At 44.6% G+C, this 23320-nt stretch overlaps 2 non-coding genes across 2 annotated transcripts; one reads left to right on the top strand and one right to left on the bottom strand.

The window, feature by feature from the left end:
- Positions 1-16054: 16054 nt before the first annotated feature.
- Trnav-cac lies at positions 16055-16127 on the bottom strand. Its single transcript has one exon. It is a non-coding gene; the product is annotated as a tRNA-Val (tRNA).
- A 5772-nt stretch (positions 16128-21899) lies between these two features.
- Trnae-uuc lies at positions 21900-21971 on the top strand. The gene has a single exon. It is a non-coding gene; the product is annotated as a tRNA-Glu (tRNA).
- The last annotated feature ends 1349 nt before the right edge of the window (positions 21972-23320 follow it).

Here is a 23320-nt window from a genome sequence, read left to right on the forward strand (position 1 = left end):
TTTTTTTTTTTTTTTTTTCATTTTTAGTTTTTTGAGGAAGCTCCCTACTGATTTCCCTAGTGGTTGTACTAATTTACATTCCCACCAGCAGTGCTTTTTGTGTAGCCATTCTGACAGGGGTGAGATGGAAACTCACTGTGGTTTTGATTTGCATTTTCCTAATGACTAAAGATATTGAACTTTTTTCCTATACTTATTAGCCATTTGTACTTTTTGTTTTGAGAAATGTCTGCTAAACTCATTTGCCCAACCATTGACAAAGTAAGACTCATTCAAAAGAGCGAGACAGAGAAAGAGAGAGAAGAAAAAGACTTAACAAGTCCAGAGAAAACTGGGCTACAGATGTAGACATTTCACAGAGAAATAAACACAAATTGCTATTAACCATATTAAAAAATGTTCAGTATTGCTCATAATTTTTAAAGTATAAATTAAAACATGGAGATACTATATCTTACCCATTAGATTAATGTAAATCAATAACTTTATAAAAACATACTCAGTTGACCAGTCTGTTAGAAAGCAAGTAATCTAATAGACTGAGTATAGAAATACAAAATGATACAATCTCCATGGTGGAGGGGAATGTGGTGACATTTGGCTCACACAATTAGAGATGCCTTTTGATTGAGCAATCCCATTTCTGGGAATCTGTCTCCAAGACACTGTGGCAAAAATAGGAAAAGAAGCACTCCATGACGTTCAATGACACATTATTTGTAACAGTTACAGACTGGAAATGACCCGTTTCTTGGTTAGTAAGAGGCTGTGGTCCTCCACACAGTAGAGAATTTTGCATCTAAAACCACAACGAGAAAGTCTGGTATGTTAGTACAGGCGCACACTGGAAGGCTGAAGCAGAAGGATCGTGAGTCCAAGCCTGGGCAATTTATCAACAATGAGGAATACTTTCATATGCTACTAGGGAGTGATTGACAAGAAATTGACAAGAAATACTGTTTTTTTTCAATGTATAAACAGTGTGCTGTTTGCCTAAAAGGGAGATATAAGTGTTTTCTTATATGAAAATGCACTATATAATTAAAATTAATTACCTTCAGAGAGAGAAGAAATTAGGTGGAAGGGACAGGGCTAGAAAATAAACTTCTCTGAATGTACCTTGTTTTTCAGAGTTGATTTTGGGACCATGTAAGTATTTTACATGATTATAAAACAAGATTAAGCTTTAAAAACATTTCCTAGCTGGGCATGGTGGCACGTGCCTGTAATCCCAGCACTTGGGAGGCTGAGGCAGGAGGATCATTTTGAGTTTGAGGCCAGCCTGGGCTACAAAGTGAGCTCAAGGCCAGCCTGAACTGCATAGTGAGATCTTGTCTTAAAAAGACAAAAAACAAACAGATAAAACCCCCCAAAAAACAGCATTTCCTAAAATGTAGAAAGAATTATTTTTACAACAAAAAGGTTTATACTTTATATAAAAGTATGCTGACTTTAACTCCTTTGGGTAAATACCTTTATATAAAAGATAGAAATTAAGTACAATATAAAACTATGGTACAATATAAAAACTACATAGCCAGGCATGGTGGTACACGCCTGTAATCTCAGCACTTAGGAGGCTGAGGATCATTGGCAATTTGAAGTCAGCCTGGACTACACTGTGAATTCAAGGTCAGTCTGAACTATGTAGAAAGGCCCTGTCTATAAATAAATAAATAAATAAATGCTGCATAAACAAGTTAATACTTGTGCTCCCTTTCAACACGACAAATTTCACAACCTTTTTTGTTTGTTTGTTTTTGTTTTTCCGGTATCGGGAATCAAACTTGAAACCAGTACTGGGAATCGAAACGACCTTGCGCTTGCCAGGCAGGCGCTGTGCTGCTGAGCTAAATCCCCAGCCCCTGGCTTTTCTTTTTTTGAAAGTCTCCCTCTAGTGGCACCCTACACACATACAACAATTCTTTTGCCCTTGTCTCCTGCATAAATTGGAGCCAGGTGTGGTGGCACATGCCTGTAATCACAGCACTCAGGAGGCTGAGGCAGGAGTGCTGTGAGATACCAGCCTGAAATATATAGCAAGACCGTATTTCAAGAGCAAAAAAAGAAGAGCAGAGTCAAGGGCAGACTGAAGGCCTCAGGCGAGAGGGGCGATGAGAGACAGGAGAAGCTCCAGAGCCAGGATTTGGGTTCTGCAGCCCAGCACGGGGAAAGAACACCCGCTTCATGCGGAGAAGATTCCCACCACCCCTGCTCGGGAAGAGGTGATTGATGCCGCTGTCACTGTGACTCGGCTCCCCACAAAGCGCCGCCTGAGGAAGCCCGGCGAGGACCGTGAGGAGTAGGGGGTGAAGGCCGACTGTCCTGAGCCAGACAGGGTGGACGGGCCAACTGCGGGCAACCTCCCACCCCTGGGGACAGCTCCATGGGCTCCCTCAGCGCTGAGGTCACAGGCACGGAAGCTCTGCCATCTGGCAGACTGGTGGCTTCCTTAGTTCCTGGTATGGAGGACAGAGACCAGGCCTGTCCCCCACAAATAACTGGCCCCTTGGGGTGGTGGAGGGCACTGGTGTGCTGGATTACCCTGGGTGTCGTGTGACTCACAGTGTTCATTACTCAGTGAAGTGACATCTAATCCACTTTTGGAATGTACTTTTTTTTTTTTTTTTCTTTTTGAGACAGGGTCTCGCTATGCAGCTCAGGTTGGCCTTGAGCTCACTTTGTAGCCCAGGCTGGTCTTGAACTTGAAATGATCCCCCTGCCTCAGCCTCCTGAGTGCTGGGATTACAGGTGTGCACCACCACGCCTGGCTTGGAATGTACATCTTCCCCATTCCCTGTTGCCCTGTGGTCCTGCCATTAGCTGGTGGCCACCCTAGCATGTCCCTCACATTCATTCCTTTTACAGTTTCCACTAAAAGTATAAGAAAGGAAGACTAAAAATAGCCCAGTTTCCTAAGTTCATTTTCTGATTGTATAAAATTTAACTCTTTAATTCAGCTCTGTGATTCTGCTTCTTTACATATGTTAAAAAATAAACTGAAACTGGGTGCAGTGGTGCACACCTGTAAATTCTGCACTCTGGGAGACTGAGGCAGGAGAACTGGCAAATTTGAGCCAAATCTGGGAAATTTACTAAGACCCTGTCTCAAAATAGATTAAAAAAGGTCTGGGGATACAGCTCAGTGCAAAGGCCCTGGTTCGATCCCTAGTACTGGGAAAATAAAAAAGGAAACCAAAGCACAAAAAAATCTTTAAAGAGTTTATTTGAGCAGACAAAATTCGTGAATTAGAGCTGGGTGTGGGAGTGTACGCATATATTTCCAGCACTCAGGATGCTGAGGCAGGGGGATCGCTGGGAGTTCAAGGCCAGTGTTGCGGCATCCAGCGCAGCTCTCAAAGTTCCCACGGGAAAGACGGCAAGAGGATGGAGAAATAAAGATGAGACAATATACAGAAAGCTGAGGTCGGGTGGAGCCCTCTCTTTGGGTGAGAGAAAAGGAACTGCTCAGTCTCCACAGTACCTTTTTATTTATACATTTGGCAGGTTGGTGTCACATGACACCCCTTTGCATAACTAGCTCGCCACTCACACCCTGAGGTTTTGGGGCTGGAACACCTCCATGCCCTCAGGGTGCTCTGTGCCGTCAGGGGGTTCCTCCAGGCGCTCAGCGCTCTTAGCTCTGCACCTGTGAATAATCTCCAGCTCAGTTGCTCCCGACATTGCCTGGGCTACATACTGAGTTCAAAGGCCACCTGAACTATATAGCCAGACCCTGTCTCAAAAAACAAACCCTAAAGCAAACAAAATTCATGACTTGAACAACTCCAAACCAGAATCGGTCCTAGAGCTCCAATGCAAGAGTGCAGGAGGGAGGCTTTTATTGAACACAAAGGTAAATCAAAGAAAGTATTTGATTGGTTTTTGTTATACAGTCCCTTAGTCAATTTCATAGGACAGTCCATAGTTACATAAGTTTTTGGCTACTTCTGCTTGGTTGAAGTCAAGTTCTGTTTTTTTGTTTGTTTGTTTGTTTTTGTTTTTGTTTTTCTCCGGTACCAGGAACCGAACTCACGACCTTGCGCTTGCCAGGCAGGAGCTTTTGCCGCTGAGCTAAATCCCCAGCCCCCAAGTTCTGTTTTTATTTGCTGAAAATATTTACAGGAAATAACTCGAGTTAAGTGTTGCCTATGTTTGCAAAGGAGGCAGGCTGAGGTCATCTACAAGGCCTCAGTGCTTTTGTTTGCTCAGGGATTCTTCAGGCCTACTCTCCATTTTAATTTACTTTAACGTGTATGTAGCTTGAGAATGATGTACTCATTTGAATAATTATTTCTGCCAACTCCCACATCTTTCTTTGTCTTGCCTTCACTTCTCTTTAAGAGGTGAATTTTCAGACACATTGAAATTATGTAGGGAAAAAAACTGGGCTACTGAGATCTGCTAACCTTCTGAGGTGCATAATGTAAATGTGTCTCCGGGAGTCAATTAACAAAGGAGATAGGTGAGGGCAAAAGACAGCTCTTTCCCCAAATTCGTTGGTTGCTAAGGACCCCCGCCAGGCCCTACCTCCTACAGTAGCAAAAAGCAACAGGATCTTTATACCTTCTTACAGTGGCATGTTACTCAACCTCAAAAAGGAAGGAAACTGGGCATGGTGGCACACGCCTGTATTCCCAGCATTTGGGAGGCTGAGACAAGAGGATCCTTGTGAGTTTGAGGACAGCCAGGACTACACAGTGAGTTTAAGGCCAGCCTGGACTACACAGTGAGACCCTGTCTCAAAAAACAAAACAAAAACAACAACAAAAAGGAAAGACAGGAAATGTTTCAGTAGTGAGTGTGTGTTTACCGTGTACAAGGTCCTGGATTCAATCCCCTGCGCGCACATACACACACACGGAAGGAAAGAAAGAAATTCTGACATAAGCTACAGTATAAGTGAAAGCTGAAGACTATATACAAAGTGAAATAAACCAGTTAGAAAGGACAAAGACTGCATGATTCTATTCAGACGTACTCCACAGCTGTCCAGTTTGTAGTGACAGAAAGCGAAATGGTGGTTGCCAAGGGCTGGGGCAGGGGGGTGTGCTTAATGGGTACCGAGTTTTAGTTTTATAAGATGAAAAGAGGCCTGGACATGGATGGTGATAATGACTGTAAAACAGTTTGAATGCACTTTGTGCGCCTGAACTGTGTACTCAGGAATGGTTAAAACAGTAATTTTATGTGTACTCTGCCACCATTAAAATACTGGGGGAGGGAGGGGACCGTTCCTGAGGACTGCTAAGAAGCAGCGTAACGGGGTGCCAGGGGCTGATATCAGACTGAGATGGTTTCTCATTTTAACAGTTGCAAGGGGCAACATGGCTCTCTGAGCTTCTGTCTCCCTCTTCTTTACACGCGCAGATCACTTGGTTCTCTGCCTTACGTGACTCAAATCTCACTCACTCTTTATCCTTTTGTCAGAAACCAGGCACACTGTGGTCAGGAATTTTCTAAAAAGTCTAGATCAGTTATTACACTCACATCATCACTGAGTGATTATAATGTAGCCAAAGTACTTTAATTTATTTTTATGACAACCTCATGTAAGATGGGATTATTAGTACATTTTTACAAATAAGAAAACTGAAGCATATAAAAGTGAAAGAATTTCCCCAAGAGCACACAGCTAGTAAGTTGTGGAACCAGTTTTCAACCCAGGTATTCTGGCAAACCACCAAAATAGCCTGCTCTTGAAAGCCCACATCCTGAAATCTGAAATCTTTAGTCCTCATTTAATCTGATTGGGGAAACAAAGAGAAACAGGTTTCTTTCCTGTGGGAATTCTCAGATATTTAATTTCCTAATGTATACTGAGGCTCTTTAAGACTGAGGGAGGGATATAATTAATACACATCATTGCTTTGACTCATTTAGTCATTGGATTTATTTTTTATGGAGTATCTTAAAGAATTTGGCCTAAATTTTGTGAAACTCATGCTTCAGCCTCCAGAGTGCTGGGATTACAGGCGTGCACCACCACGTCTGGCTTTTTTTTTTTTAAAGGGCCGGGGATGTAGGTCAGTGTAAAGACTCCAGATTCAATCCCCAATATCACAAAAAAGACATGTAAAACCTACAGTGGCCCAAGGAACTTTATTCTGTGGGCCTGGAAAAGTCACCAAGACTTTTACCATTTCATTCTACAAATAGAGGATAATAACATCTCTCCTGCCTACTTCCCAAGGTTGCTATAAGGGTAAAATCAGATTTTAAAGAAGTAAAGGTATTGGAAAGTATAAATATGGGTTATGAGAATGTTATTATTATAATGTGCGTCCCCTCTTTACTTTAAAAGTAACGTGATGAGTGAAAAGATCATCAGATTAAGAAGTCATGTGCATCTGTGTCACGCATTAACCATTCTGCCTTTGGGCAACCTGCTTACCTTCTACGAGACTATTTCATCTTTCTTAAAGTGAAAATGTTGGTCCCCAAGTTCCCATCTTTCTTTCTGTTAGAAATGAAACCTAGGCAATCACTGTACCACTAAGCTACATCTTCAGCCCCCTTCCAACTTTTAGCATCTAAAAACATTGTAGGGAAATCACTAATAAAAAAGTTATGGAGCCATCCATCTTTTGTATTTAAGGTACACTCTTTTTTTTTTTTTTTTTTTGGTCTTTTTGAGACAAGGTCTCGCTATGCAGTTCAGGCCAGCCTTGAACTCACTTTGTAGCCCAGGCTGGCCTTGAACTTGCAACAATTCTCCTGTCTCAGCCTCCCAAGTGCTGGGATTACAGGTGTGCCCCACCACACCCGGCTTAAGGTACACTCTTAATATAGTATTTTATTTTGTACCAGAAATCAAACTCACAACTTCATGCTTGAAAGGTACATTCTTTTTTTTTTTTTTTTTTTTTTTTTTTTTTTTGGTTTTTCTCCGGTACCGGGATTGAAAGGTACATTCTTAAGGCCAGGAATTTATCAAGATATGGCCAGGCGGATTAGAAGGACAGCTGTGCAGGCACAGAGACTGATCAGAAGTCCTCTGCAGTTGCTTAGGAGAGGGATACTATAGATTGGATTGGAGTAGGAACAGAGGAAATGGAGAGCAAAGAAGTAGTGTTTAAAGGTCTCAATGATCATTTGACCCTCCTTGGGGTGTTTAAGTCATACTGAGCACTCAGATGATAGAGATGAGTACAAAAGATTTAGTAGCAAAATCTTGTAGTCAGGGTTTACAAGGGAAAGATTTAATAGGGGACATGTAGTTTATAGGATTATTTTATAATATTCACCCAAAGAGTCAAATGCAAAAGAGTACAGGAGATCTGTCCACAAACTAGAGACCCAAAGACTCCAACTGAGGCCCTGGATCCCACAGCAATGTCCTACATGAGTCCAGCTGAAGACCTAGAGCCCATGATACTGTCCTCCATGAGGCCAGCTGGAGGCCTAGAGTCCACGACAATGTTTCATGCAAGTCTATTTCACAGATCTGTACTGGGAAGGCCAAAGGTCAATGGTGGAAGCTAGAAAGTCTGTGCCAGCAGGATGAAGGATCTGTGCTAGCAGGCTGAGGGATCTGCACTGGAGCCAGGAAGCGACGCTCAAGGTAAGGACCAGAGCTCCCTTGAAGAGAACTGCAGCCATCCTCAGCAACAGTGAGGACCTGAGCTCCTCTGAGGATGAGAACAGCTGAGTTCATATCAGGAAAGCCAGCAGGACAAGCTCCTCCAGGAGAATCAACAGCACACCATCGTCCCCTCCAGTTCTCCTTTCATGTTGTTGGCAACAATCTTCAGGTGAGCTCTCCACACCCAGCACCAGGCTGATTCAGTTCAGCTGGGTGTTACAAGTTGCCCATTAGTTCATCTACCACACAAAACCAAAATTAATCTTCCTATTTCCCATCCTAATCCAAAAATTTTCTCCGATTTTAAGACTCTCTAGTGCAAACCAGTATTTTGAGCTGAAATGGCTCACAAATTACTAATTATATTAAGATATGTAGGGGGCAGAAGAGGCATATTCCAGAACTGATCTAACCTTGTTCTTAGGTCTCTAGTTTACAATAGGAGAAGTGGGGAATTTTTTAACTGTCCAGGTAAAGATATCATAATTTTTTCTTATTTAAGTAGCAGTGGTGATTGTTTCTCAAGCTGACCAGAGCAATATCTCCCATCCCTGCACAGTTACCCTTCAAGAGGTAGACTAATCCCAGCACCCTGGGAGGCTGAGGCAGGAGGATTGTACATTTGAACACAGTCTGGGAAATTTAGCAACTTAATGAGACCCTGTCTCAAAATAAAAAATTAAAAAAGGGCTGGGGGTGTAGTTTACCACAAAGGACCTGGGTTTCAAGCCCCAGTAAGAGAAAGGAGAGGGGAGGGGAGGGAGAAGTTCTGTTGTCCATTTGAATCTGGCTTGGCCCTGTGACCTGTTTTAGCCAAGACAATAAGGAGAAGGTGCTACTATGCAACTTTAAGGGCAAAGTTTTCACAAATTCATAGCTTCTGCCTTCACTGAATAGAGCACCGCTCTCCCAAGTTACCATGTAAGAAGTCTATTACTTTAGCACAGACAAAGGATCCTGAAGAGGGGCTAAACCTATCTTGAATGGTTCAGGCTCAGTCAGGCTCCCATCACAACAGCCCTGACTGGGTCCCGCCCGGCCAAGAGAACCATGAAACATAAATTATTATTTCAAGCCACTAAAATTTTAAGTGGCTGCACTGTAACAGAAAATGACACCCCCCCCCCCAGCCAGTATACTTCAGTTTGTTAGTTGCCCGGGCAATAGTTCCTGTACCAGTTCCTGTTACTTCTGTCTCTTAGAAACAACCAGTCACTGTGATGTGTAGCTGGTCACTATGATGCGCATTGTATAAACCAATCCCCAATTGACAAGCTGTTCTGCCTCTGTACTTCCTGCTCGCTTATCTCATAGAAGCCCTAGACCACCAGAGATCAGGGCCTGAGATGCTGGGACTGTCCCTGATCAGTGCTCATCGATGTAAAAAACGCTGCCTCCAAATCTGGGTGTCATTTCCGTGTTTCTGCTTGCCTTTACAATAAAACTAGTTTCTTACACTCAGAGAGTCTGTGGATCAAGAATTTGGAAAAGGCATAGTGGGGCAACAGAGGCTCCCAAATCCCTGGGACTTCACCTGGGAAGACCTGGAAGTGGGAGGTGACCTGACAGTTGTGGGCTGGAGTCATCGGGAGCCAGAGTCACAGGTCTGGAAGCCATGGTGGCCTGTGGGATCTCAGCAAGGGGTGGCAGCAGGACACCAACATGTGGCTTCTCCATGAGGTCCCTGCTCCCTCACATTCAGGATGGCTGAACTCTGAGAGAACAAAGTAGAAGATGTGTCACCTTTTCTTTTGCTTTATATCATTTCCAGCCTAGTCATAGGCTTACTCAGTTCAAGGAGGGTGAGCAGAGAGTGATTGCATTCCGGTAATCTGAGCTTGGGAGGCTGGGGCAGGATTGCCAGGTCAGCCCAAGCTACATAACAAGACCCCATCTCAAAACAAAACAAATAGGGGCTGGGGATTTAGCTCAGGGGCAAAAGCGCCTGCCTGGCAAGCGCAAGGTCGTGAGTTCGGTTCCCGGTACCGGAGAAAAACCAAAAAAAAAAAAAAAAACAAATAAACAAATGAAAGACAAAAGTACGAGCTCATCAGTCAGGACAGGTTTGTTAGGGACCCCCCTGGCAACTAGAGCAGCCCAGTGAATCTCATACAGGCTATGAGGTCTTCTATAGGGTCATGAGCCTGAAGGGGGGGGGGCGGTGAAAGGAAAAGTTCAAAATGAGACTTTTGAGGGAAAGAGTTCAGTGAAAAGGAGTTGTGGCTCCCTGCCAGGGACACGGCTTGAGAAAGTACAGAGCGTGGTGATTGCCTGCCAAGAGCAGGGCTGAAGAATGAGGGGCGTTATGGGGTGTGGCTGTGGTTACTGGGCCTTATTAACCCTTGATTACACATCTTCCACAGGTGTGAAAGCATAGCGGGATGGAAGAGGCTTTAGGTGGCTTCTGATCAGCATAGGATCGTGGCAGGCTGACTCCTTCATAACTAAAACCAAGATACAGGGTTTAGAAGTTATTTAGTCCCTGTAGGTAAAGGCCTGGTCTTTCGTGGTTCCTCTGCCCTGTGGCAGGTTGTATTTTCATGAGGATTGTAACAAGGTATCCCACACCACATGCTTTTCTTAAATGTGATGTCAAAGCCAAGTGCAGCAGCATCTGCCTATAGGATCTACTCCAGAGGCTGAGGCAGGAGGGTCTCTGGAAAAGTTCCAGGGTAGCCTGGGCAACACAGTTATACCCTATCACAAAACAAAAATAAAAACAAAAACCGTGAGATTGACACTCTTTCCAGCACTGCAATATTTGGGAGAGTGCTGCCCAGGATGTAGAAGAGAACTGCAGTTTGTGAAAAGCTGGAGGAAGTACTGCTGACATCCTAAGCCCCACCTCCAACAGTTTCCTTACTGCCTCATGTTGTAGCAGATGCCAGGTAAAATCCACCTCTCCCATGGTGGCCTGAGGCTCATGATCTCTTATTCGGCTTGAACCTCACAGCCAACCGCTCTAAGTACTGCAGGACAGTGTATTGTGTGTAGCCCTGGTTTCAAGGGAGGCCCTAATGTGAAAACGGGGGTGTGGACCATTCGTGTAAATGACCAGCTTTAGATCTAGCTGCGTTACTTAATGAATGGAATGGGATCTCGGGCATGTTTCTTTACAACTTTATTTCTTTACCTGTAGCATTTTCACGATAATGGTTATTTCATCAGATTATTACAAGGACTAAATGGCACTGTGAATTAGTCTGAGACAAGGCAAGTGTAAAACGTTAATCATGATTAGAAAGCGGTTATTAGCAAATTAAAGACCTGGAAAGCTACTTAATTAAAGAGAACTGCTTAGCCATTGAAGTCAGAATTTCCCTGGCTGGTTATGTTCACAGGACGTTTATAAATGACACATCTGTAACTGGGAGAAGACGGGATCAGGGTGTAGACGGAGTGAACGCGTGCGCAGGGTGCAGGTCCGGACCGCCGCTCCCTCCGGGCAGCGCGGGCTGGGTCTCCGGAGCTGGGGGACCACGGCCCGGACCTGCCCTTACTGGCTCGCGCCACACCCTGCCCGCCCTCCGGCGCGGTGGCCGGCACGGTCTTCCCGGGCCGCTGGTCGGGAAATGAGATCAGCCCGCCCGCCTTCCTTCCGGTTCTGACTCAGCCTCTCTCACCACGGACTCCTGTGGGACCCGGCTCTCTGCGGGGAGGGGCGGGGCCGGCGCGGAGGGGCGGGGCCGGCGCGGAGGGGCGGGGCCGGCGCGCCTGCTGGTTTTTGAGAGACAGCCTAGGTCTTTTTTTCCAGGTCGCAGTCCACCCGGTTCCCCACTTCGGGTTTACGGCTAAGCAGGCGAAGTTGGCCTAGGTGCAGGGTCGGTGCCCACGTCAGGGGTCACCAGGGGCTTGGATGTGAGCCCTGCAGACCGCGGCCTGGGAAGGAAGCGGGGAGTGGCGGTTAGCTGTGGCGCCAAAGTGCTGAGGAGCGGGGAGAGGAAATTGTGTGACAGACGTGAGGGAAATGCGCGGTTTCTCTCATCATTACTGTGCCCATATTTTCTGTCTTTGTAATGAAAAATTTGAAATCGCTCTCATAATCTTGTCTTTACCTAATGAGACTTCTTTTCTCATAGATCTTGAAGCCGTCTGCCCACTCGTTTGGCCCATTGCGCTGATATTTTTGTTTAGGCCACATGTCCGTCCCACGTTTTTATTTGGCCTCAGTGCTATTTTTTTCATCTTAAAAACATTGCATATATATATATATAGAGAGAGAGACAGAGACAGAGACAGAGAGACAGAGAAAGAGAGAGAGAGAGCCTCGCTCTGCATTTCAGGCTGGCCTTGCGCTCACTTTGTAGCCCAGGCTGGTCTCAAACTCGCAGTAATCCTCCTGCCTCAGCCTCCCGAGCGCTGGGATTACAGGCATGCGCCACCACGCTTGGCAAGTATATATTTTTGAATGGGTAATAAGTGAACTTAATAAAAAGAAGTTTAAACATTAAAGTGTATGATAGTCTGTCTTTATCCAAAGGTTTCAAAGTCCCCAGTGGATGTTGAAACAGGAAAGCACTGAGCCCTATATATGTAGACTGCCCTGGAGGAGGATGATTGATTCCTGTGGACCCCAGGATCTGGGGCGCTGAAGTCCCTTATGTAGAATGGCACAGCATTTGCATACAACCTACGCTCTTCCTGTACTTATACTATCATCGCTCAGTTAATAATACTGAGAACAATGTAACGGCTAAGTAAATAATTGATAACTGTATTGTTCAGGAAATAACGGAAAAGTCTGGACATGTTCAGTACAGATGTTACTTTTTTCCCAAATATTTCAATCTAGAGTTGCTAGATTCTGTATGTTCAAAACCCAGAAAGCCAGAAAGAGACCCTGTCTTAAACAACAACAAAAAGAACCCGGATACACAGGGTCAACCGTGCTACGTTTTTCCTATAGTTACAATAAATTTTAGTTTATAACTTAGGCAAAGTAAGAGATTAGCAACAGTAATCACATAGGACAATTATAACACTAAATTGTAATAAGAGTGATTAAAACTTATGAGCTGTTTATTTCTAGAATTTTCCCCTTAATACTTTCAGGCTGAGGTTGACTTCAGGTAACCCAAGCCCTGGAAAATGAAACCTGGCACAAGGAGGGTGGGTGGGACTGGGGACCTACTGTATACAAAGGGGAAGTCCTTTTCCATCGCTAGCCACTCTGAGTTCCCCATTCCTTTTTCCATAAGTAGCCACAGATAGCAGTTTCTTGTGTGACTTTCATAGGTCATCTCTGCATATATTTGTACATGGTATTAACATGTGCATGAGTATATTTCCTCCAGTTTTTCCTTCTCAGGTACCATATACTACACACACATCTCTGCACTCTCGTCTTTTCCATTAACACTATATCTTGGAGGCCTTGAACAAGTCTAAGAACAAGATACTCTCTTCAAAACTCCTTATGCCTGGGTTTTAAAGTACTTCTAGCTTTTTGCCAATATAGTCAGGCGGCCAAACTATGGGAATTGAATAAGGATGTTTGGCCTTTGCCACAATTTGGCTGTTTCTGAACAAGGGAAATTTTTCCAGTCTTGTTCTCGCAGCAGGACAGTGATACCTGAGGCACCTAACTCACCCTCCTGAATGAAGCTGGTGTCTCCAGCAGCGTGCATAGCCTTTGCCCGAAGTGCCTAAACCTAGGAAGAGTTATTGATTCAGAGAATGGCTTCTGTGGAAGCCAAGACTACAGTACTTTTCTACCACTTGCATATCCCGGGGGCCTCCCCAAAACTGTTCCTTTCAGGCCCAAAGTCTTTGTGATCCAGCCACTTTCTTGTTTCTGCAGAAAACCTCATTGATTCTACTCTAACTGTACTTTCCTGGGACCTGTAGTGACAGTGCAACAGCAAGCAGAAACAGCAAAATGACACCCAGGATTTGGAGGTAGATTTATTCACATCGATGGGCACTGATCGGGATCACTCCCAAAATATCAGACCCTGATCTCTGGTGATCTAGGGCTTATATGAGATAAGCAAGCAGGAAGTACAGAAACAGAACGGTTTGTCAACTGGGGATAGTAATTTGTCAGTTACAATAATGCATCATAGTAACCAGCTATGCATCACAGTGACCAGCTGTTTCTAAGAGACAGGAGCAACCAGAACTGGTACAGGAACTATTACCTGGGCAACTAACAAACTGAAGTATACTGGCAGGTGGGGCATCTTCCGCTACAACAGCAGCCTCTGTGTAGGCTCCATGTGGCAGCTGAAAGAGAACAGGATGAGACCACAGGAAAAGCTAAGTTCAGAGGCAGCTGTCAAAAGAAAAAACTTCAACAAATGTAGTTAAATGATCTAACTGGCTCTTATTTGTGATTCATGAATAAAGGAGTATTTCATCCAGTTTCTTAGAAAAGGCACTCAGATGAGCTGGGCAGAGGAGCTTGGCTTCTTAGAAAAAGACTGAAGATACAAATTATCTATGATGAATGTGATCACTATGTATCTAAATGTACCAATAAAATCTGACTACAAAAACATAGAACAAAAACCAGACTGGTCCTTTCAAAGTTATGTTTGGTATAAGGGTTAAAGCTGAGAGGATTTCTTTATCATGCTGCCTGAAAGTGGCCGGTTTGGAGAGTTAGCTATTATTTCTCTCTTGACTTTTTAGGTCAGGTAAACAAGTTAATTTTGGTTTGGTGACATGGGACTTTAGCATGAGTGACTCCATTTTGACTTGGTCTGTTGATTCTAGTATAGGAGCTTAGTCCAAAACAGTAGCCTCCTATGCATTTCATTTTACTGTGTTTACTGAAACTTGCAACATCCATGGGAAACTGTGGCCTTGTTTCCTCTCATAAACATTGGAAGGTCCTGGCCCAACTGGGTGGTGCAGGCCCATCACTCTATTTCTTGGTATTCGCCATAAGTCCTGAAATATTCTGACCAGCAGAATGAATTTTTTTCAAGGTCCATGGAGCCCTGAGGTATTTGCCCTGTCCTCTTCCTCCCAGTTGCCCCAAATTACCAGTTTTTGCTTAGAAAGGAGCTAGTAGAATGGGCACTCTGGGAATACTAGGGTGGTTGGTCTGAGACGAGAGTGAAGGAAAGGAATTAACCACTCGGGGCTACAGAAGAAGTGGGACTGCCAGGGGAGCTATAGTTATTCCTTCCCTGCTCTATTCACTGTAGTTTTCCTCTACTGTATCAACAGGAAGACCTAGTGAAACCACACGATCTGGTTATTGGGGGTTTTGCTTTCCTATGCATTAACTGCCCTGCCTTTGCCTGTTGTACATTGCAGGAAAGTGCATTTTCCAGGTTCCTATCTTATGGAAAGCGAAAGCCAAAATCCTTACTACGTCCTCTCAGGCACTTTACCTCCACCTAGATGGCTCTGATCCAGTTAAAGTAGCATTTTGCTACTTCTGGAATTCAACAGCTTGTCCTGCTACAGGACCTTTGCACTTGCAGCCCCTCATCCTGGAAGTTTGCCTGCTAGATATCTCCCTATGTGGCTAGTTTCCTCACTTTCTTCAAGTCTTAACTCAAAAGTCACTTTCTCAGGGGCGGGTTGTGGGGTCCTTTGGTCATTCTGTTTAAAATTTTAGTCACACATACCACAGGGGACAGAGAAAGAGACATATTTCATATCCTGCGGCAGTCTTTGTTTCTCTTTAGCATTTATCACATCAACATACTGAAGGAAAATTCTGTTTTCTCTCTTCACACACAGATGACACCAAAGATAGGAGTTTTCCACATGGAGCAATTCTCCAGTTTTCAGCAGATTCCGGTTGAGTGTCATAATATAATTCAATTCTGCCACAGGACTGAAGGGACATCTTGTTGCATAATTATACATATTTCTTATCCATTATGTTTCTCTAGAGAACCCGAGCCAATACATTTCATTTGTATCTTTTAAAAAATTTTCCCTTATGTCTTATTATGTCCATGCCTTTTTATACCTCCTTAAACATGTGAAATATATTTATAACAGTTCTTTTAAAGTATTAATCTGCTAATTTTATTATTTGATTGTTTATAAATCTCCTGTTGATTGGCATTTTTCAATAGGTCATACTTTGCTTTAAGAAAAAGAGAAAGAGGCAAGGAGGGAAAGGAAAGGAAAAAGAAAAGAAAGGCTAGAAAAGGAAAGGAAAAGAGGAGAAGAAAGGAAAAGGAAGGAAAGAAGAAAAGAGAAGAAAAGAAAAGAGAGAAGAAAAGAAAGGAAAAGGAAAAGAAAAGAAAAGAGAAGAAAAGAAAAGAAGAGAAAAGAAAAGAAAAAGAAAAGAAAAAGAAAAAAAAAAAGAAAAAAGAAAAGCACAAGTTCCTGCGGGCCTGAAAAGTCTCCCTTACTCGGGGGACCCAGTTACCCACTGGCACCGCAAGGGGGCGCTAGGTCCTCGCTCGCCCGTCTCCTGTGTCTATTCAACAGATCTCGTTGCATTCGGGCCAACTCTTCCACCACATTCTCACGGAACCGAAAGAAAAAAGTATCCTTTGTTTCCGCCCGGTTTCGAACCGGGGACCTTTCGCGTGTGAGGCGAACGTGATAACCACTACACTACGGAAACTCGCTAGGGGAAAGCCTTGCGCGAACTACCCTTGAGCACTGTGGCCCTGACTCTGTCTCCGGCTCGCGAGCAGTTTCCGGGCGAGCCACCCACCGCCCTGGCCTCACCCAAGCCAGGGAAAAAGCCAGCGAGCCCAGGATCGCGATCACAGCGCTCACGGAGGACTCCCTGGCCCCTCCCCAGGAAACTCACAGCGCGATTAGTAGCTGGCTGTTGGGTTCCGGCTGTGCGAATTGTGACAAGACGTCTGCCGGGTTTAAGGGTCGAATGCAAACACTAGTGAGTTTATCAGGTTAAGCCACTCTGATAGCAAATTCCCTTGCATTGGCCCGAATGATGAAGGAAACTCCTGTCTCACTAGGTGGTGCGAGGTAGATGTGATCTCAGGCAAGTTTTAACTTTTATACAGGCTCAAAATTTCTCTTCGCCCTTCTTTCTCCAAGTGGACTCCATTCTCCGGCAGGTTATCTACTCGTGTTCTTTGTTGTTAATTTTTAAAATTTTTATTGCATGTTTGCAGTACATCGTGGGAAGTGTATAACACATTTTAACTCTTTTTACTCCCCTCCGCTCCCTCCCTCCTCCCTCCATCTCTCGACTGCTCGTGTTCTTAAAATACCCACGACTGGCAAGTTGGGCTATCGGGATTGTCCATATTCAGTAGGAAAAAGTGTTTAATTTCTTGCAGAAATCATTATTGAACAGAACTGCCTGTGTAAGGGGGTTAAATCAATTAGTATCTACTCTTAATCCTCGTGGTTAGATTAACTCCACTTAAACTACGTCTGACAAATTTCAGATATCCTCAAAAAGGGAAAAAGGCGTGGGTATGCCGAAGGGGCAACCACAAACGTTCTCTAGAGAGGGTAAGACCACAAAGTAACTGAGAAGGGGGAAGAGTGAAATACACGTTTGGGAACTGGAGTAGGTGTTAAGAAAGGTAGGGCCTGAATGGGTTCCCTGCTAAGGGAGTCTCTTAATTTCCATTTACGTGCGGTCACGTGGCACCTAGGGTAATCCAGTACACCCCAAGAGGCCCCGTTCTGTGTAGGCAAGTCCCTGCCCCTCCATACCGGGAGCCCAGGAAGGATACTAGTGTCTTTTCCTCTGTGAATCTCCGAGGAGGCAGAGCTTCCGTGCCTGTGACCTCAGCGCTGAGGGAGCCCATGGAGCTGTCCCCAGGGGTGGGAGGTCGCCCGCAGTTGGCCCGTCCACCCTGTCTGGCTCAGGACAGTCGGCCTTCACCCCCTACTCCTCACGGTCCTCGCCGGGCTTCCTCAGGCGGCGCTTTGTGGGGAGCCGAGTCACAGTGACAGCGGCATCAGTCACCTCTTCCCGGGCAGGGGTGGTGGGAATCTTCTCCGCATGAAGCGGGTGTTCTTTCCTCGTGCTGGGCTACAGAACCCAAATCCTGGCTCTCGGAGCTTCTCCTGTCTCTCATCGCCCCTCTCGCCTGAGGCCTTCAGTCTGCCCTTGACTCTTGGTTCTCTCTGCCTCCGTGCCTTCCATCACCTCCTTCTCCTGACACTGATATCTGTCTAACAAAGGGAGCAACTGGCAAAGGAAGTTTTCCTCTGTGGTACTGATGGTGGTGGTGACAGGATGGTAATACATGTTATAAAGCTAGTCCAGTAGGAGACTAGTTAAGGAAGAAAGTTGGATAGTAAATTTGTAATCTGGTGAGAAAGTAGAGAAGGTAACCCCAGTTTTGAAACCAGATGTTATGGCTTATTGTTTTAATCTCTTAACCTTCTTAAGCTTCTCAAGAATCTTAGGCTTCTCAAAAACAAAACAAAACAGTTGTTGGGTCATGCCTATGATGAAATAGAACTATTTGATAACTATCCAATGCTGGTGTTTTTGTTTTTTGTTTTGTTTTTTGGACAGGGTCTCACTATGTAGTGCAGGCTGGCCTCAAACTCACAATTCTCCTGCTTCAGCCTCCCAAGTGCTGGAATTACAGACGTGTACCACCATGCCCAGTATTGTTAGTATTATCTGTAGTGACAGGTCCCGAGAACGAGGTGCCTGTGGATGAATAAGAAAAGGTAAATGATAAGAAAAGCAGAAGAGGCAAAAGTCTGGGATCAGGGGGCCCACAGCCTCTGGGACTGCAGCAGCCCCAATCACCAAGCTCAATCGCCTTTTATTGGAACCCAGAATGTAACTCAAATCCACAGGAGAAATTCATTATTCCTTTCCATTTCTGCCTCTCAGCTGATGGTAACCATCCTCAGACGAGCCTCCCGCACCCGGCACCACATGTACTCAGCATGGTTGGGGATCATAAGCCCACCATTAGCAGTCACAGTCCTTTCCCCACACAGTATAACTTTTTTGGAGTGGGTGGTGCTGCAGATCAAACACAGGACCTCACACTTCCACTGAGCAAGTCTCCAACCCAGTATGAATTTTTAAAAAGACGTAAACCACAAAGATGACAGTAGCAAGGGAAGAGATAATATCAGCTTAGGAGAACCACAGCAGTGCGGGGTACCCTGTTTCTAGATGCCTTTCTCTCCAGAGAGAATAAGTAATTATTGTAAAAGTCAATATCAGGCTGGGGGTGCGGTTCAGAAGTAGAGCACTGCCAGACCATGGGGGTCACATAGTGTAGTCAGGCCACCAATATTTTCATGACAAAATCCATATTGATGGCCAAATGAGAAAAAAATAGAGATGCATGTTCACAACATGGATTATTACACTGACGCCAACTGTCACTCTTTTAGCTTATCCTGGCAAAGAACCTTCTGACACAAGAGAAAGAAATTAGGTTTTTGTTTGGTTTGGTTTTGGTTTCTTTAAAGACAGTCTTGCTATGTAGATCAGGCTGGCTTTGAACTCACTATGTAGGCCAGGCTGGCCTTAAAATCATAGCAATTCTCCTGCCTCAGCCTCCCTGGAACTATAGGCATGGGCTACTGTGGCTGGCAGGTATTGTGTCTTTCAATGCAAGAGAAAATGCAATACCTCAAGAGGAGAATTATGTTTTCCATACATAATATACTCACATATATCTGAAAGGATGAAGAATATGCCACTAATAGTAATTGATAACTGGGTACTTGCTTGGAGAAAAGTTGTTAGGAGGCTTACATTTTACTCTTTATCTTTTAAAATTAGTAATATGTATTTATTACTTCACTAATATGTAAAATGCTTCTGCTTCAGAGTTAATTGTAGTATGAAGTGGAAATCCATCTTGTTCGCTACAACTAAAAGAATTTAAAATATAGTGCTTTAATATAAATATCATGAACCTTGACACCATAATGTTAAGTGAAATAAATGAGACACACAAGATTTTTTTTTAAGAAATAAAACGTTATTGAGAATTCCTAGGTTGGTGATCATTCCTCCCACCTGGATGGAGGGTGCAACACTGTAGGAAATCACTGAGAAATCACACGGTCCCAAACCCTTGGCCGACGCAGGAGGAGGAAGTCGTCCCTGAAGGTCTGTCTTCCACAGGCTCCAGGCTACAGGAGCAGAGGGACCACCTCCTGGAGCAGGGTGCCCGAGCCCTAGCTGCTCCTTAAGATCCAGAGAAGAAACAGCCACTTCCTCTCTGGGGCAGAGTTCTGGGTGACCAGGCTCATTTCTTACCCTTGATGAGGCTGTCGCTTCCCCGGGTGAAACTTTCATCCTGAGGTTCAGCATGGGGTTGTCAGCCATGAGATAGATGCGATTCTGTCAGATGGCGATCGTCTTGGAGATGTTCTGGGCTGCTGGGATCTTACAGAGCTTGATGTAGCCAGGATTCTTGCTCGGGGCTTCTCTGAGGTGAGCAGGGCAGGGTTAAGTGTCCACAGGCTGAGTCCGACCCCTCCCCGCTTCCCCCTTACACACAAGATTAAATATAACATAACTTCTCCTATATGAGAAACCCAAAGTATAAATAATTTTTAAAAACAAAATAAAAGGCAATAGTAAACAGAGTTAGATCCCTTGCAGATGAAAAGGGGATCCAGAGATGCAGGGGAGGTGGAAGGAAGGAGAGTGGAGGGAATTAAGATGTGTGAAGTACATGTATCTACTCCCTAAAATGAGTGTAAACATGTACTGCACACATGTACTACGAAAAAATAAAATAATAAATTAACAGATCAACTTAAAATATATAACTATAAACAGGTATAGTTTACAGACATAAAAAGAATTTAGCTCATATGCACAACCACTAAGATTACACATCCGAGCTGGGTATGGTTGTGCACACCTGTAATCCCAGAGCAGACTGTGATCCCAGTACTGGGCAGGCTGAGGCAGGAAGATTGCCTCAAGTTTAAGGCCAGCCTGGGCTATATAATGAGTTCCAGGACAGCCTGAACTACAGAGTGAGACCCTGTCCTTTAAAAAACAACAACAAAATGAAACAACAAAATTTACATAGTCCACATTTCATAGCTCCTACGTGCACATGATTGTTGTCTTTACCAGAACAGTGGGAACACTGCCCAAAATGAACTGCACTGTTTTTAATTCACTTCTGGATATGCATATTCTGATGGAGCAGTCTCTGTGAAACTGGCAGCAGGGCCCCGAGAGGAAATTTATAGCTAGATTTACTGAGCTGTGGTCCTCAGGAGGCTTTCGTGAGAAAGACACATCACACCCTCTTGCAAAGTCCCCCTGTGCCAAGTCTTACACAGTTGCTCCTAGGGGCACAGGCCCCACAGAGAACCAGGGCGATCCTGCCTACCCAATAAGGACTCCCTTGCTGGCATTTGTGGTGCAGTTTTTACCTCCTGGTAGCCTTGGGCAGCTTTGCTGGTCCCAGCTAAGTCCCTACAAATTTAAAGACTCCCGCTACCCCTACCCCTAACCCCTAATCCCTAACCCCTAACCCCAACCCCTAATCCCTAATCCCTAACCCCTAACCATTAACCATAACCCTAACTTCCAACACAGGGGTGGAAACACTTAATTAATTGTGAAGAGCCCATCACTCAACAACCCTGATCCCTCTCAAGGAAACGCAGCCTAGACCTCAGGACAGACGCCTGCTGTAGGCCCTGCCTGCTTGGACCTCTCCCAAGTGTATGCTCTTTCCTAACAAAGCTGCCTTGTTTGCTGCTCAATGAAGTGTTTAACACTGTTAGTTCCTAACTTTGAGTCCTATGTGTGGCCCTACCCACAAGATTTTTCCAGGAGGATCCAAGTAGAGACCACACACACAGCCCCTGGTGGGCGGGCCCAGGCTGCCCCAGACTTTCTGCCTTTGGCTTGTTGATGAGTCAGGAAGGAGGAAAAGGTCAAGGAGGAATGATTGTCCTGTCTCCCGCTTTTCTTCCGGGGCATCATTTTCAACACACATAAATATTGATCATTCTTAGAATGCGATTGTCTGCTTTTTGCCCTTTAAGCAAATTCTCGTTAGAATGTCTTTAGAGAGGCCTCTGGGGCTCCCTGGTCTGTTAACTCAGTCCCAGAGGCAAGGAGATTTTCCACGCTGTTTTGAGCCTCACGGAATCCCACTGCCTTGTCTGTCCGGAGCTCTGCAGCCTTCAGGCACAGAAAATGCTATGTGTAAATGAGCAACCAGGTCCTTAGACAAAAGCACTGCTGGCATTTTCTCTGTTCTGCTCAGTCTCCATTGTTTAACTGGACTCTACTTATTGAGCACCCGTTCAAAGAGAAAATTACTTTAAAATGTTAAGAACATTTTTGAGATCCCCCTGATAATTTCTAACGTGTACTGAAAGTATCTCACAGCTTTGGTTCGAAGATCTTTTCAGGAAGGCGCTGTCAAAAGAACATATTTGTCCTTCCCTGGTGGTCTAGTGGCTAGGATTCGGCGCTTTCACCGCCGCGGCCCGGGTTCGATTCCCGGTCAGGGAAATCAGTGTTTTGAGACCGGCACTTCGCTTGGTTTTAGCCAAGGTTCTCCATCGACTTTCTTTTCTGAGGTGTATGGTGTATCAGTATCCAGCGAAAGAAAATTAAAAATGTCAGTGTCAGTTTACACATCACTACCCTGCTCTATTGAGAATTACTGGTCTACGTTTAACGAATTATTTCAAAAGACTTCTAAATGTACAAGACTTTCATTAGGATAGGCACAGTTTTAATAGTAGATGTATTTTCTGTCTTTTATTCTTTTTCCTCTTCTTCCTTCTCCCCTACTCCTTTTAATGCACCCCACCCCCACTGCTGGGTCCCCAGTTGACTGAAACTCTAGAAGCAGTTTCATTCCGAGGATGCAGATTGTCCAGGTAATGTTACAGGTCCGCTGCTGTTTCTGCTGGTAGCTGCTCCCAAGTCCCAATCAGGAAGTGCAACCAGTGTATTAGACTTACATATTTTAAGATGGAAAACCACTCTCAACTCCTTTGCTCTTTTCTAAACACATTTCTATATGATAATGTTAGTTGCCCTTATTTGTAAAACAAACTCTAGTAAATAGATTTTTAAAAAATTATGCTCCTAAAATGGCGAGTTACACGACATCGGTGCTTGCTCCTTATCGATCTCATCCTGGGTTCTCAAAATTGATTTCAGGATCACCTGGGAGAAGTTTGAAAGATGTGAAGACTTGGACAACTTTAATGGAGGACCAAGGGCAAGGGCCATGGCTCTGGTGGGACAATGGCATTGACGTCAATGACAATAAAAGTTTATTACCCAGACCTGGAGTCAAACGCACGGTGTAGCAGCAAAAAGGACAAATCCTAGCTACTAGGCCATTAGGCAGAGACATTATGCGGTTAGGTGCGTGACCTCCTAGCAAAGTTCTCAGCTATGATTACAGTGCATTTTAGTAACTTTTAGGGACAGCTAAAGAATATTTGAAGGGAATGTGTGTGATGCTGGATATACTGACTGTCACCTGAGTCGGAGGATAGCAAGAAACTGTAGTGGCAGAAAAGTTGGAAAAAGGAGTGTCATAAGTCAATGCAGGGAAGAGGAAACTTTTGTCATTTGTCTCCTTCCCTCCTTTCCTCCTTTCCTCCATCTCCATGCCCCTCTTTAGCACACGCTCCCATGTGCAACCCTAGTGCAGAAGGAGGGCATTCAGGTCAAGGGGTACATGCACACCTGGAGCTGCACACCTCTTCCAGGCCACGCTCCAGTATAAGAAATACCTATACAGATAGCTGAAGTCTGATTAGGGCAAAAGGTGGCTTAGGTCTCAGTGTGTGTGCAGATAGGGGGCAGGTGACCAGTGTAAGGCTGTCTGTAAGGGTTTG

This window comes from Chinchilla lanigera, unplaced genomic scaffold (genome assembly GCF_000276665.1).
Source record: "Chinchilla lanigera isolate Chin_1 unplaced genomic scaffold, ChiLan1.0 scaffold00067, whole genome shotgun sequence".
Lineage (NCBI taxonomy): Eukaryota > Metazoa > Chordata > Mammalia > Rodentia > Chinchillidae > Chinchilla > Chinchilla lanigera.